Below are 14,193 nucleotides of genomic sequence, written 5' to 3' on the forward strand. Positions count from 1 at the left end.
CAAAGCTTTACGTGACAACTGAGTCTTGAGATGCTATATCTAGTATTTAGAGTGGTAGATCTGCCTTGAATCGTCTAAATAAGGAATGAGTTTGAATGGACTCGCCGAGTCGATGAGCCGACTCGACGAGTCGGTGAGGGTTTGTCCCGATGAGCTTGATCATGCGATAACTCGGCGAGTTGGGGGTCAACTCGACGAGCTGAGCTGGACCTTCATGAGAGTTTTGAGGAAACGAGTGGACTCGACGAGTCACATGGGTGCACTCGACGAGTCGGTTCAAACATGGACTGTTGACTCGATTTTTACTTATGTTGACTTTAGGGTTGGGTCAAACATGAGTAATGGAGACCATGGAGGGGTAAAATGGCCTTTTATCCACTTCAAGAGTTAGAGAGAGAAAGAATAGCCTTCGGGTATTAGAGTCGTGAAAAGAGTATTAATTAGAGATATTCATCCTTGTGTTAGGCGGAGGTTAGTTCGAGATTCGAGTACGAGGTTATTTGCTTGCTTGCTTGCGAGGTGAGTCTTTTCACTATACTTACCATGAGTGGTATCTTTGTGTGATTGAGATGTCTTATGTGCTTATATTGTGTATTGTGATATCCTATATTATTTCTTTGTGATTTATGTTGTGTATTATTCAGAGCTTGCAGAGTTAGGACCGGAGGGTCCATCAGAGTTGTGGGACCGGAGGGTCCCACTGAGACACATTGACCGGAGTGTCTTACTGTGTTATAGCCTCGAGTGGCTAATGAGATGTGTGTGGTATTTTGGGGAACTCACTAAGCTTCGTGCTTATCGTGTTATGTGTCATGTGTTTCAGGTTTTTCTCAGGATCACGGGAAGGAACCGGCTTGATTGTACACACCAGTGAAAGAGTCATGTTTTGAGGATCTTGGATTTTAATCAAACAATTATGGAGTTGCGATTTGTTGAATATATATTAACTTAGACTTGACTGGTCTATCCAGGCTTGACTAGAACATTTATTAGCAAGCAGACATTGATCTTAAGCATTCACTCAAAGTTTGAGTTTTCAAACCTTGTCCCTGCGCATCAGATCTATTTTGTTCTCTCAATTGGTATCAGAGCTTGAGTGGTTGTCCTTTGAATCCATAAGATCATATTATAGTTGGTTTGAAATTACCTTGGTATTTCAACCATTTTTGTGTTAAGGATAAAAGTTCTTCTATATACCACTTTTGCTTGAAGATATCTTAACTTCAATGGCTGCTTCTAATCCTCAGCAAATGATTTCAATGCAAATCGCAAATAGTGTGGGTGGCCCTACACGTGCCCCATTACTAGTTGTGGAAGAATATGATCACTGGAAAGTTAGAATGGAAAGATTTTTACTGGCCAAAGATAAAGGTGAAGAAATTTGGTGATCCGTCAAAAAAGGTGCTCATGTTCCTGTAAGAATAATTGTGAGAGATGTTGCTGCTCAGCTTATGGGTCAAGATGAAGCTCGTCCAGCTCCTCTAACTGCAGATTATATTGAGAAGCTGCATGCTGATCAAGTTGCTTTCTCAGAAAGGGTGTTTGGTGTTCCTCCTTCACTCTTTGAGCACATCAAGTTGTGCAAATCAGCCTAAGAGATTTGGGACACTCTTCAGGACCTGATTGAAGGTTCGGAAAATATGAAAGACAAGCGCCTCACCTCAGTTTTCAACGACTTCGATACCTTCACTACCACTCCTGGTGAATCAGTGGCCTCAGCCTCCAATCGTTTCCGAATCATGGTCAACAACATGACTGCTCATGGGATTGTCCGAACTCCTTTGGAGTACAATCTCAAATTCATAAACAGTCTCGGCAAAGGATGGGGCAATGTGAAATCTTGTCTCCAAAGTAATGGTTCTTTGAAAAAGTTAAAGCTCTATCAACTTTTTGATGAACTTCAAGGACACGAGTCTAATGTTGCTCAAACCATAAGGGAACTCTCTGGAGGCCCTCTTGCCCTTGTCAATTCTTTCGAACCAACCATTCCGAACTTGTCTACTTCGGACCCTTTCAAACCCATTGTTCTATCTGTTCAATCCTCCGCACCCATCTTACCCGCACAAAACTATCATGTTGATGATTCCGAAGCCATGGACTCTGAACTCTGTTTCCAACAGAAGTTTGCTCTACTCTCCATGAAATACAAACGTCATTTCAATCCCTCTTACAAACCATACCAAAACCGATTCCATGCTCCTCACCAAAACAATCCTCAACCATATTCAGCTCCGGAACCTAAACCAACTTCGGAAAATCCTCCGGCATACAAACCAAACATCACCAAGCCAAACTCTACTCCGGAACCTTCTCAGAATTCTAAATCGAACAAACCAAAAATTGTGTGCCATAAGAGTAGACATGAAAACCACTTTGCTAAAGATTGCCTGGCTGATTCTCCGCAGAAACCAAAGATCAAGGATTCTGCTTACTACGTCCGAAAAGCTCAAGAGATGGCTGAAAGTGAAAAAGCCTTTGTAACAACGGTATCAAGAGATGTTGAAGGATATTGGTCATCCGGGGATGATGATGACATGGTAACTGGAAGAAATATGTGTTTGATGGCAAGACAAACTGTTGAATGTGATGAAGGATATTGGTCATCTGGGTCAGAAGATGAAGATGATGTTGCTGAACCTCACTATTGCTACATGGCCACCAACGATCCACCTGGTCGAAGCATCGTTCAGCAGGTAAAATCTATGATTTCTTATAATAATTTTGATTTGTCTCTCTGTGAACCTTATCTAACCCAGATTCAAACAGATATGAGCACTATCTATAAAGCCTATGAGTCTGCCATATAAGCGAGTGAGAAGAAGGAGTGTGAATTAAATCGTCTTAGGTTACGTTTCGATGATAAAAAATTGAAAATCGAGTCTTTAGAGCATGAACTTGTAATGTCAAACGATGAATGTATCATTTTAAAAGACAAATGTGAAATCACCTATTCTGAACGAAATGTCTTGATTTCTGATAACAAACGTCTCAATTCTAAGATAGATGCTTTGCATAATTCTATAGACATGATTGAAGCGAACGAACGGATGGCTCATAATTTTCGTCATCCATGGTCTAAAGCACCTGGTCTCGGAAGCGAGTTTCCGAAACCAATTGCTCGTCCCTTGAAGGAATTGCAAATTTTGACATTCATGGGAGAGGTTCCGAATATCAAACATTCGGACACCCCTGTTTCTCCCTTGTCACCTCTTCATGAGACCACAAACCATTTTGAGTCCTTAATTCCTGAGTTCCAACCAATTGTTGTCAAGTGTCCCGATTCCACGCCTTTTCCGCCTCTGATAAACCTGGACTTGAATCGGACCACGGAATTTCATCACAGTGTTTCAATTTGCGTACATTACGTTCCTAGGCATAATCATCCGAACAACTGTGTTGTTGAAGAAATCATTACGGTGACAACTGAAACTGTTAGCTCTGAGTTTGTATGGGCATCCTTAGATGATAAAGTTGAAAATTCAAGTTGTGTCTCCTCTGATTCTTGCGAATCGGATTCCTTAGTCGTCTCAAAAACAAAATTGGTTCCCATTAACCCTGAGTTTAGTAATCCATCCATAGGACAAACTTCAAAATCCTCGTTTCACCCTAAGAGAAAACCAATGTTGAATAGGAAGGATATTGTAGATCCCAAAGTAGAAGCTCGAAATGCACATAAAAAAGAAGTTAAGACTAGAAAAAATTTCAGGTTCCTTGCAAACTCCACAAAGAGTGTATCTCGGACTTCTCATTCATCAACCCATAGTCAAAACTCCTTTACTCCCACTAAGATCCTCAAAAGACCTTCTGAATCTCTCAGTCCTATAGAACCCAAGAAAGTAGTCAGTTCTACTCAGCCTAAATCCCGTGTGAATGCCATGACTATCCAAAACACTTCTCCTCGGACTGTTTCATCTGTTTTTATTGCTAAATCTGATGGCATAATTTTTAAACCCAATCTTTCGAAAACCAATGTGTCACCAAGCAAATCCACAGCTGCAAAGAAAACAAATTTTTCAAAATCTTCAATAAACAATCTTATGTGGAAAGTCAAATCTTTCATTGATGAAACAACAATTCCGGAGGTTACAACTGTTTGCAACGCTCCGGAAGTCAAAGATCCGAAGAAGACTGTTCGCAACCCTCAAGTCATTGAATATGACTACTAGATAGATGAAAAAACATTGAACTTCTATCTGTTTCCAAAGAACTCAAAATGTACCACTAAGAAATACAAAGTTGTTCCTAAGTCACAATCAAAGTCCAAAGTTCGTGCCTATGTCCCAAAGTCTAATTCGGATCCTAAAAACTCCATCACTCACTAATTTTGCAGGCACTTTGTGCTTCAGAGCAAGAAACAATATGGTATATTGATAGTGCTTTCTCCATGCACATGACGGGGCAGAAAGACTTTCTACGAGATCTAAAGCTTTCTCCAAGTGCTGGTTACGTGAAATATGGCAACAACTCCAACTCTCAAATTCGTGGTTACGGAATTCTCACCAATGGAAACTTTTCTATCTCAAATGTGGCGAATGTAGCTGATCTGAAACATAATTTGATAAGTGTAGCTCAGCTCACTGATTCAAATCGACATGTGGAATTTTGCAAAAAGTACAACTATGTAATGACTGAAGACCGGGAAGAGTGTTTAATCAAGTCGCTTCACAACAAGAACATGTACCCGCTCGACATCAACATGATTATTGGCAAACCGCAACTCTGCCTTCTCTCCAAAGTTGTTCCTGACATCAGTTGGTTATGGCACCGAAGGCTCGCTCATCTGAACTTTAGGTACATGAATGATCTCGTATCCGGAGAAATGGTGAGAGGTTTACCTCTTCTCAAATTCGAAAATGATCATTTGTGTGCTGCTTGTGAGTGTGGTAAGCAATCGAAGAAGGGTCACCCTGTTATCATCGAAAAATCCATTTCGGAACCATTGGAGCTTCTACACATTGATCTTTGTGGACCATCCACTGTAGAAAGTCTTCATCATAAGAAATACATTCTTGTGATTGTTGATGACTTTACAAGGTTCACTTAGGTCTTCTTCCTAAGGCTGAAATCCGAAACAGCCTCAGAGCTCATCAATTTTATCAAAGGAATAGAAGTTCTTATCAAACTCCCAGTCAGGAGAATCCGAAGTGACAATGGATCGGAATTTACTAATTCCACCATTGAGAAATTCTTCATCGAGAAAGGAATTGACCACAACTTCTCAACTCCTTATACTCCACAACAGAACGGTGTAGTCGAAAGACGCAATAGAACTCTCGTTGAAGCTGCTCGATCCATGCTAAACTTCGCAAATCTACCACTCTACCTATGGGCTGAAGCCGTATCAACTGCCTGTTTCACTCAAAATCGGAGTATCATCAATCGGCGCCTCAACATGACACCGTACGAAGCAATGAATGGTCGGAAGCCAACAATCTCGTTTCTTCATGTTTTCGGATGCAGATGCTTCATCAAGAACAACCGTGATCAGCTTACCAAGTTCCAACCTAAAGCTGATGAAGCCATCTTCCTTGGGTACTCTTCAAAATCAAAAGCTTACAGAGTTCTTAACCGGAGAACTCGTGTTCTGGAAGAAAGCTTTGATGTTACTTTCGATGACAACTTCGTTCGGAATTCTGGCCCAACCTATATTACAACTCATATTATGGAGTCCGATACTCCACCGCCAGGATGTCCGAACCCGCAAACAATTCTTGAAGTTGATTTTGAAACTCTCTTTGGACCTTCCGAAACAGCCCTTGATTCAGAATCTCGAACAAGGCCAATCCCCATTCCTATCTGTCACACCCCGGAACCGTAATGGCGGAAACGTTCCGGGGCGGAGGACATCATGCGTAGTATCACAACAATTGTATCATAGCAAGCATAGTAAACACAACCAGACATTGAGTACATACATGAGAAAGGTTTACATTGTTTTAATACATAGTTTTGTTCATATCAAAAGCAAAATAGAAAGACGCGACTCTAACACTTCGACTTCTTCGAGCTCCTGGAAGTACCTGTCTACTAATTCCCTGAGAATACAAGCAGTTTTGAAATATATCAGCATAAAGCTGGTGAGTTCATAAGCATTTAGTTTTGGAGGAAAGATATTCTTTGATCCTTTTTGAAAGCGTTCTTTAAGAAAATCCTATATTTTCGTATAAAAAGCGTGTTTAAAACCCATTCCTTCCATGACTTCCAGATTCGTACCATAGATGTACAATCCTAGGTGTCGTGGAGGGAATATGAACATCTATTAATTACATGTTGAGCAATCTGATTTTTGAATAGCCGGGTTATCCCGGGAAAATCCTATATTTTCCCTTAAAGGTTGATAATTGATTATCCATACGCGAGTATCTACCATACTCAGACAGCAGTTTTCTTTTCGAAACTCTGGTTACACCCAGAAGAGTATATTAGCTGTATTATCGAAACTCTGGTTACACACAGAGGAGTATATTAGCCGTATTATCGAAACTCTGGTTACACCCAAAGGAGTATATTAGCCGTATTATCGAAACTCTGGTTACACCCAGAGGAGTATATTAGCCATATTACATAAATGAAAACTAATAAAATAGGAAGTGAACTAGAACCTAAGGGCATTACTGATGCCCTCTAGTAATCGAATCAGTTATTACTTTGAGGTTAGTTCACTTGTTTCATTATTACATAAGTAAAATCTCGCTACCTAAGTTGTGAGTGTCATAACCGTACTTAGACTGGATAAGGCACGTAACGGGGGCCAGTATCTTTTATGACTTTGTCACCCCTGAACCTAACGGTTCCGCTGTAGCTAGCAGCGAGGGTGCGGGATAGTCAGTCCCATATAGATCTATACACAATAGTCATGCTCTCCCTCCAAGAGATTCTGGTTATAAGTCGTAGTCCTCCACTCACGAATCTGATGGAGTGTTACCAAGGACATGTCTCAAACTTAGCCTAACAAATTTACAAGTAATAGTACGAAAATCCTGCTTATGATTTACATGAATCCTTTATAAGATAATACATTTTATAACATGATTCAGAAGTTTCTTGCTTTAGATTTGAAAACTGTTTCTACGAGTTGATTTCTTAATCGGTTGGTAAAACGGTTTTCTGAGTTAAAAGTGTACTGAACATAAAATCATTCTATGCAAAATGAGATAATTTGAGCACAAGTTTCCTTGTACTTTTGCTTGTATTCCCCCCCCCCCTGAAAACATGAAAAACTCGGAAAAAGCATAGGGGTATGAACTCACCGTTTGACGTAGGATCTGGGTGAATGATCGGTTACGAATGCTGAGTGCTAACCGGTGTTTCGTACGCAAGTGGATCCTATTAACATGTGATGACACATATATGTATTAGAATTAGAGTGTTTCATGACTAAACATGACGGGAAACCACCCTAAGGGCTTGGAAATGCTTGTCGGGACCCTATATGACCAAACAAGGGAGGTGTACGGCCAAAAGAGTGTGTGTGCGGCCAGGGTGTGCGGTCAGGATGTGTGTACGGTTGCACATAGGAGTGTGCGGCCGTACAGTGTGTGTGTGCGGCCGTACACAGGGGTGTGCGGCCGTACACTCTTCATTCATGCTCAAAATGTCGATTTTTAGGTGTTTCAAGGCCAATACCAAGTCCAACTAGCAAATGAAGGCCAAACTCTCACCTTGGAGAGTGTTTAAGGTGTGTACGGCCACCTTATGAAGGTGTGCGGCCGTACACCTTCAAGTGATGAAGAACACGAAGAACATTATGAGTTTTAGGCTTGGATTCAAGTGTCTTACCAATAGAACAAGCTGAAGGATGAAGTAGTTCGCATTTTTGAGGCCTTTAGAGTGTTCTTGGACGAAGTTTTTAGAGAGAGAAAGTAGTGAGAGAAAGTAGAGTGCATCCAAAAGGAAAGGAATGAGTGAAGGGGTCCCCCTTATATATATAAGGGTGAGTGTGCGGCTGGAGGGTGGGTGTGCGGCTGCACACCCATGTGTACGGCCGTACACACCTCCCAAGAGGGTGTATGGCCCGGTTTAGCCTCTATACGACTTGTTGGCTCATCCCTACTCTCGTTCCCAGCTGTACTTAAGCTTAGAACACTTAAATGAACCCTCAAACAGTGCCAGAAGTCAACAAAACATGTTTAACTTTGATTGAATTGAGTAAGTGGGCAAGATAAAAGTTCCGGGTTGTCACACTATCTCTCCTTCGAAAGCTCCTGTCTTGCAAAACGTATCCGGTCCGATCCCAAGCCTCCCTCCATTTGATTCCGAATCGTTTCAACCTTCTCAGGTTGAGGGGAGGAATGCTCATCCCTCTCTTGAATCAAATATGGATGGCTTCCAAGATGCAGCTGCTGATTTCGATGACTCCAATCCTATCAACATTGATGATAGTGAAAATTTCTTTGAGTTCCCTTCTGATGATGATGTCGACCTCTCTGGTTCAGAAGTTCAGGGGGAGCATCATCCTCACATTCAAACCATTCAGGGGGAGCAAATCAATCCCATTGTTGATATTGTATCGAATGCTGCACAAGAACTCCCAAGGTTACACGTCTGGACAAAGGATCATTCTCCGAACCAAGTAATCGGAAACCCTAATACTGGTGTGCAGACTCGTTCTGCTACAAATATCCAAAATGAATGCCATTTCTCGGCATATATCCATGGTTGAACCCAAATCCATCAAGGAAGCATTAGAGCATGCTGACTGGATTACAGTCATACAAGAAGAATTGGCAGGATTTGACCGAAATGAAGTATGGACTCTCGTGCCTCCTCCTCAGAATCATCCCATTGTCGGTACGATATGGGTATTTCGCAACAAGATAGATGACGCATGAGTTATTATTCAAAATAAAGCAAGATTTGTGGCAAAAGGATTTACACAGATTGAAGGGCTCGACTACGATGAGACCTTTGCTCCTGTTGCACGTCTTGAAGTAATCAGAATCTTTTTTGCTTATGCTGCTCACAAAGGCTTCAAAGTTTACCAAATGGATGTTAAGAGTGCTTTTCTTAATGGTGAACTCGACACTAAAGTATATCTTCAACAGCCCCCCGGTTTTGTTAATCTCTCCTTTCCAAAGTACCGTTACAAACTCCGGAAGGCAGTCTACGACCTCAGGCAGGCTCCTCGGGCATGGTACAAGACTCTCACTGATTTTCTCAAGCGCTCCGGTTTCCAAAAAGGAATTCTAGATCCTACCATGTTCTGAAGATCAAATGGAAAGCATCTCATGCTGGTTCAAATTTATGTGGATGACATCATTTTTGGATCTACGGATTCATCTATGGTTGTTGACTTTGCTAAACTAATGATCAATCGATTCCTAATGAGCATGAATCGGGAGTTAAGCTTCTTTCTTGGCCTCCAAGTCAAACAGACTAACAGAGGAATCTTCATTCACCAAGAGAAGTACATTTCAGAACTCCTCAAGAAATACTCAATGGACACCTGTGCCTCAGCCAAGGTACCAATGGGCTTCGGACACAAGATCTTTGCCGACCCTTCAGGTGTTTCAGTTGATGAAAAGAAGTACCGAGAAATGATTGGATCTTTGCTCTATCTCACAACAAGTCGTCCGGATATCATGTTTTCCACATGTTTGTGTGCCAGATTTCAAGTCAACCCAAAGATGTCTCGTCTCTTGGCTGTGAAACAAAATTTCCGATACCTCAAAGGTACAAAGAGTCACGTAATCTGGTACCCAGCAAACAAGAGCTTCCTACTTCAATCCTATTCAAATTCAAACTATGGTGGTATTCAACTTGATAGAAAAAGCACTTCAGGTGGATGTTAGTTCTTAGGTGGTCGTTTGGTCAGTTGGTCATCCAAGAAACAGAACTGCATTGCACTCTCTACAGCCGAAGCTGAATACATTGCTGCTGCCAGCTGTACATCTCAGGTTCTGTGGATGAAATCTCAACTCTTGGATTATGGTTACCGCTTTCAATGCATTCCTATCTATTGTGATTCTCAAAGTGCCATTGCGATTTCTCACAATCCAATTCAACACTCAATGACTAAGCACATTGATATAAGGTACCATTTTATAAAAGATCATGTTCTAAATGGTAACAATGAACTCATTTTTGTTCCATCTGACGATGAGATTGTTGATGTCTTTACTAAGGCATTAGTGAAACCAAATTCAATGGTTTTCTGAACAAGATGGGTATGATGATGACAGATCCTCAGTTCTTTCAAGAGACTTGTTCTCTTTGATAGAAGTATTCGAAAGAAAATTAGTTCCGATCTTAAAAACCTTTTTTCATCTCGGAATACATAGGATCATTTTACTTGTCTTTATTTTTGACCATCACTTGAGTTTTAAGCTGTACAGTTCATCCCTGATTATTTGTTGTTCAAAGTCCACATAGTCATAGTGCTCAAATTTTCATCTCGGAATATACTTCATAATGGCATCCCGGAATTCCACTCCGGAAAGGTATTGCATTCTGCACTTCGGAATTTCAAAATTCACTCCGGAAGTTTTCTCAAATCTTACTCCGGAATGCTTTACAAATCATGTTCCGGAAACTTTTTCAAATCCCTTCCGGAAATTCTTGAAAATCATCATTTCAGAATTTTTGCTCCGGAATCATAAACTTTTTCTGGAATCGCAATTAATTTTTGACTTTGGAATCGAATCTTCTTTAACTGAAACTCTCTCCGGACTATTTCCCTTCCGGACCATTTTTCAAAACGCCCATGTTCCGGAGCACAACTCTTTATCCTCCGGATCTTACACTGTCCGGAACTGCTCATCCTGAATTCCAAAGGCTTATAAGACGAAACGTTTTATGTTGCAACGGTTACTTTGTAAGGATCCTTATCCAATCTTACTTGATTTTCGTGCCACGACTGCACGTCTTCAAAAGTAACCATCCAATCGCAGTTTGGGTTTTCTATTTCTAGCTTAAAATAACCCTAACTTTTCCTTCCCAAGTCAAATCAACCCCCAAAAAGCCGTTCTTCATTTAATGCAACCCGGTTCGAATTCGGACCCTCATCATTATCATTCTTAACCCGACCCATTTCCCTTACCTATATATACCCATCGAAACCCCCTTTTACCTCTTTACACGCCCAAACCTTCAAAAACCTCGATTTCTCTCTGTGTTCATCTTGTTCTTCAAGCGCTCATCCTTCTGCAACAATGGCTTCCCAATCTTCTCCACAGAAAAAGGCACCAACTTCCTCCACTCCCAAGAAGTCGATTGCAAAGAAGAAACCCTCGAAGGGATCATCATCTTCAACATCGCCTGAACCCTTTCTCAGGGATACCACACAGTTATTTTCACTAAACCTTATGGATTACGATGAATCCATTAGAGTTATGATCGAGTTCATAGCCAACCATCCCATCTCCATCCCTATCACTAAAGTCCCTGAACCACCTCTTCCACTTCATCATCTCCACAGGGCTTTCACAAGAATCAAAGAAGAAGACGGTGTACTGGAAACCAAAATCATTGGCGATAGAATTGTTCCAATATACAAATCAACTTTTTTAAAGGAGATCGGTGTTAAAGAAAACCCCACTGGCTTTACAGTTCAAGAACCAACTGCAGAGGAATTCCAATTGTTCTTGAATCACATTGGGTACAACCAGGACTACAAGGCAAAAGACTTCAAGAAATCAGCCGTTTCCGGACTCTGGACCGTGCTGATGCATCTGATCATTCGAGGACTATCCGGAAAGCACGGAGGTACGAATACTCTTAGCAAGGACTGGCTGTATGTGGTTTACAACATCTATTCCGGATGTGATAATGCGGTTGACCTTCCAGAGGTACTATGGCAAGACTTCTGCAAGTTTGCCATCAAAAGAAAGGATAATGAGATCTCAAGCCCTAGGTTCTGGGCTCTGACTCTTCAGCAACTCTTCAAAGAGCTTTCCGAACCTCTCCCTTGTGTTGCGATTCCTCCGGAGGTATGCATTTCCTTCAAGACTGTTAAATCCTATAGAATTCCAGACCAATCTTCTTTTGGTCATGTCCGGAGGTTACCCTAACATATGTTGGACATTATTCATTCTGATTCTCTTCACTTGAAAAAACATTTTGAGACTTCGACTGTGTTCGACCCAACACAGTCTGCCCAAGTCCCCATTGAGCCCATTTCGGAAGTGGCCAAGCCAACATCTTCTGGACCAAGGAAGTCGAAGAAGTCCGCCAAGCGGAAAACTTCCCCTACTAAGTTAAAGCCACAAAAGAGAACCAAAGTTGGCTCTTCCTCTCCACAGGAAGATGCTCATGACATTCACGCTGACTCTGGCCGTCCGAACACCCCTCCTGCCTACTCATCTGAGGTACCCCTCAATGTTTCAATATCACAAGCACACACACACGGGGAGTCTCCACATAATCCACCGTCACCTTCTCAAAAAGGTGATGCCGGTGTTGACCATAATTCCTTGCACCCCTCTGGAACACACCCACATGTCACTTTTGATATCCCACTTGTTTCTACACGCACACACTCCGGAACCCATGTTCCAGACCCTAAGCATTCCGAAGCTGGAGTAGTCCCTCCGACTTCGGATGCCTCAACTGGACTGATACCCGGAAAGGGTACAGGACGACCAGGAGTTAATGATTCTTTGTGGGAAGATTATGTGAACAGGGCACACTCCAGGCATCCGGAGCTCACCAGATCACAAGTGGAATCAACTCTCATTTCCATGAAGAAGAGAGCCATGCAAAGCAACCTGCCCTACGTCTCTCCTACTGATGAGCTGGTTGATCTCGAGTTTACATCCGGAGAAACTCCAAAGCCTCCTCCTCAAGCTTCCAATCCTCCAGCTTCGGACGATGAGATTTCAGAAGAAGTGCTGCTGACCGCCGATGCTGCTAATGTTGCTGATGCCCCCATGGTTTCTTTAGTTCAACTCCACTTGAAGCCATCCTCTTCAAAGTCAACATTTGATTTCGGATCCTCCTCCTCTACTCAGCATGAATCCGAATCAACTCACAAGCTTCATGATGATGTTTCCACTCATCCCGATCCTTCTACGAATCCCAAGCCTCACAAGGAAAAGCCTCTGCATTCAAATTCTGACACCGGATCCTCAGCCGGTGATTATATCGATCCATTTGCTCTCCTTGAGATTCAAACAAATGTGTCCGATACCATGAAGAAAGTCTCTTCAATCGAATCTTCCGTAAAAGAGCTCAACACTAAATTGGACCAAAAGGTTTCCAGACTGGATTCCAAGCTCGATGCTATCCTTCAGTCCTTATCCAATCAGTCCGGACCTTCAATTGCGGAACGAGAAGCTCAGTTAGATCAACTCATTTCTCTCCGGCTCAACCACTCCATCGAAGAAGTCGAGGCCAAGTATGATGCCTCCGTTGAACACGACCTGGAAACGATCACCACCATGCTAAAGGTCCATGATGACTTGGTGTCTGCTACCAACGATCTTATTAACCAGACCCATGTTCGTCATGAGAAGCAAATTCAAAGGCTGGAGAGGAAATCAAGAGGAAGGACGAGATGAATCTCATAATTCAACAAGTCCTCATCAAGCAACTTCGATCCACTTGGAACATCGTTGATGTTCCGAATCGAAAGTTTGATGAGATGTTAGCCATTCTTGGCCATCTATTCGATCATCTCGCTGCTCAGGCTCCCACTTCCGAAGCATACGATGCACTCACTCGTCAACTCAATACGGGCCTTCATAAGGTATTCTCCAAGTTTGAAGATTTGAAGGACTCTTTATTACTTGCACCGGTTCCGAAAACCACCGATGCAAGAGGGGGAGAAGGTCCCAGCCAACCATGGAAGCATGCCTCGGTTTTTCAGCTCCGAGATGAAGATCTGGATTCTGATGATGAAGTCCACGTTGTTTCTGGACTTCTAAGAAACAACTATGATGATGAAGAAGACAATGATGAAGAGAAGTATGTCACAAAAGGAGTTCTTGGTCTCGAGGCTTCGAAGAATCTTTTTCCAAAGGTGATGACAGAGGAAGAAAAGAGGATATGGTCCGCAGTCTCTTGGCCATCCTCTTTACCTGACGTTCTACAAAGGGCTATTCAAATGGACAAAGCAAAATCACTCCTCACAGATCAAGTCTTCCGAGCCACTCCTTCAATGCTTCTACCTATTCCGGCCCCAAAGATTGCGGCTATAGACCAGGGTTCTCCATTCTGGATCCCTGATGACATTCCGAAATATCCTCTTCCGAAACC

This window comes from Lactuca virosa, chromosome 1, assembly GCF_052849685.1.
Source record: "Lactuca virosa cultivar CGN04683 chromosome 1, Lactuca_virosa_CGN04683_v6, whole genome shotgun sequence".
NCBI classification, from domain to species: domain Eukaryota; kingdom Viridiplantae; phylum Streptophyta; class Magnoliopsida; order Asterales; family Asteraceae; genus Lactuca; species Lactuca virosa.